This window comes from Lepidochelys kempii, chromosome 5 (assembly GCF_965140265.1).
Source record: "Lepidochelys kempii isolate rLepKem1 chromosome 5, rLepKem1.hap2, whole genome shotgun sequence".
Taxonomy (NCBI): Eukaryota; Metazoa; Chordata; order Testudines; family Cheloniidae; genus Lepidochelys; species Lepidochelys kempii.
The window spans coordinates 116,331,586-116,334,744 of record NC_133260.1 but is presented as its reverse complement, the minus strand read 5'-3'; positions in this window follow the sequence as shown (position 1 = coordinate 116,334,744).

Here is a 3,159-nt window from a genome sequence, read left to right as displayed (position 1 = left end):
AAATTTGGGATCCTGACCCAAAAGGGAGTTTTGGGGATAGGGGGATAATGGTATTGCCACCCTTACTTCTGTACTGCCTTTGGAGTTGGGCAGTCAGAGAGCAAGGGCTGTTAGCCAGGCACCCAGCTCTGAAGGCAGTATCCTGCCAGCAGCAGTGCTGAAGTAAGGGTGGCAATACCATACTATGCTACACTTACTTCTGTGCTGCTGCCTTCAGAGCTGGGTGGCCAGAGTGGCAGCTGTTGACTGAGGGCTCAGCTCTGCAGGCAGCAGCGCAGAAGTAAGGGTGGCAAATACCATACCATGCCATCCTTACTTCTGTGCTGCTGCTGGCGGCGGTTCTGTCTTCAGAGTAGGCTCCCAGCCAGCAGCTGCCGCTCTCCAGCTCTGAAGGCAGTCAGTGCAGAGATGAGGATAGCAGTATCGCAACCCCCCCCCCCAACTTCTTTTTGGGTCAGGACAATTACAACACTGTGAAATTTCAGATTTAAATAGTTAAAACCATTAAATTTCAGTTATAGGATTTTAAAAATAAATTGACCAAAATGGACCACGAATTTGGTAGGGCCCTAGTTATTAGCTATGATGGTCAGGAATGCAAGAAACCCCATGCTCTGGGTGTCCCTAAGCCTCTAATTGCCAGATGTTGGGATGGGATGACAGGATGGTTCTCTCGATAGATGCCCTGTTCTGTTCATTCCCTTAGAAACATTTGGCATTGGCCAAAAGACAGGATATTGTGCTAGATGGAACCTTCATCTGACCCAGTATGGCCATTTTGTAGAATTTAGAATCTGTGCAGTTTTGATATGTGATCTATTGAATTTATATGTTTATGCGTGGTGGGGTGGGGGGGAGTATTTCTAGTTTTTCTGGTTGCAAAAATAAGCTTGAAAATGTGTACCAATTGAAATAATAGCACAGTGTGTGAACTGCCTTCATTTTGATTGAGTGTTAACTCTGAAGCCTAATAGGACTTATTAGAAATTAATATAGGAGACCACCATACTATTTTAACCATAAATTCCTTTATTAAATCCAAGGCCAAATGGTATTTATACAATTGCTCTAAATATGCCTAACAGCCTAAAAATAAGCAGTTACTACATCCAACAACAAAGTATTCATAAGCATGAGATCAAGACACTTACAAATAGGCCAGACCTAGGGAAAACCATCTAATTCTGGTGTGCTCACGATAAGGTAAGGTCTAACAAAAACCCCTCCACTTCTGAATATCTTAAACCCTTTAATAAACAAATGATATCACTGATAATTACTGACTTCAGCTAAAAACCAATTTGAGACAGGTCACCTTTATTTCCACTTTTAAGGTAGATAAGATTTACAGCCTCCTTTCTTCCTAGGTCTTTTGTCCCCTCCTTCTTGCTGACCAACAGTTTTTCCATTCTACCTTGGTTCACATAGGCTTTATTTTTAAGATAACACTGGTATTTGGGGTGGGAAGGTTTATACTGGCCTCTTTTATGACACATTTCTTTTATCTTATTTAAAACCATATGCAGTCACCGCTATTAGTCAGAGGGCTTCTTTTTTAGAAACTTCCTCTTATCTTATTAGTTATTTTTTGAAGAAGACATCCTGTCTACTTCATTCATTCTGGCTTTACTCATTATTTTCAGGGTCGTCGTCCTTGCTAGTCAGGGCCTTTCTTTACAACACACATTTCCTTTACCAAACTTAAGCTAAATTTAATTAGTTAATTTCATATTTATCCTACATTAATCACAACCATTTACATGTCAATATTAACTCTTTTCTTATAAAAACATCCAGGTAATGTGCTTACTCCACCTGCAATTTTTTCTGAAGAGTGCTCTACAGAAAGAAAGAGAAGTTTTAAATATGCAAATAGTACATTCAGTTATCAGATATCAGATTGTTGTTCATCTGTGGAGTTTCCCTCCCTCTGCTAACATTACCTATGCAGGCTGCCTCAACATGATGCTTTGCCAGGAAAGTCATCCGATGAAGTGAGCTGTAGCTCACGAAAGCTTATGCTCAAATAAATTTGTTAGTCTCTAAGGTGCTACAAGTCCTCCTTTTCTTTTTGTGGATACAGACTAACAGAACCTTATCTGGCACTCTAGATGATTATTCTGAAATTGTTCCAGTTTCCATATAATTGATTAAGGAACATTCTCCCACCCATCCATCTCTGCCCTTTGCAGTGCTTCCCCTGACCTTATGGCAACTCAAGTCTCTGGAGCACAATAAAGAAGCACCAAACAGTACAGTTGCAGAATTTGACTTCCTCTGCTATTTGTCAGGCTACAGCACCAACTGCATCTTCACTAAAAGAAGGTGGAAAGGTGCTCGGTGAGGCAGCTGGACCTAACTTCCTTATTAAAAAGAACAGGAGGACTTGTGGCACCTTAGAGACTAACCAATTCATTTGAGCATAAGCTTTCGTAAGCTACAGCTCCGATGAAGTGAGCTGTAGCTCGCAAAAGCTTATGCTCAAATAAATTGGTTAGTCTCTAAGGTGCCACAAGTCCTCCTGTTCTTTTTGCATATACAGACTAACACGGCTGCTACTCTGAAACCTTCCTTATTAAAGTAAGAAGGAAAATGCTGCTGGGGAACAAGCAGGCCTAGCAGTGGGACAGCCTGGAAGATATGGGAGCATGCAGCCTACTGCTCTGACAAATCCCCGAATCCTTCCCCCCGCCCCCCCCCGGCCATCCCTCCTGCTGCCAACACCTCTCCGAGCTTCCCTCCACTCTCCTTCAGGGGATGCTCGCTTCTACACGGACCTTTGGCCTGGGAGGGCTTCTCTTTGGCGCTCGACAGCCCCACTGCACTGCACTGCACAGCGGGCTGGTGTCTCGTGCGTTGCTGTCATGGGCTTTTCGGCCCCACAGCAACCCGCACGTTCTCCCAGCCGCCGGCAGCCTCCGCTCGCACACGGCCCTAGTATAGACAGCGCCTGAACCCGTGCCACGGATGCCAGGGGGCGGGCGGCTCGCAGGAAGCCCCGGGGACCCTGCGGCAGGGGACATGCCGGGCAGCCTCGGCCAGGGTCCCCCGCTGCCGGCACGTCACGAGGGGGCGGGGGAGACCACGGCACAGGAAACCGCGGCGCCTCCCCGCACCGGAAGTACTTGTAGCGGAAATCTGTCCGTCACCACCAAGCGC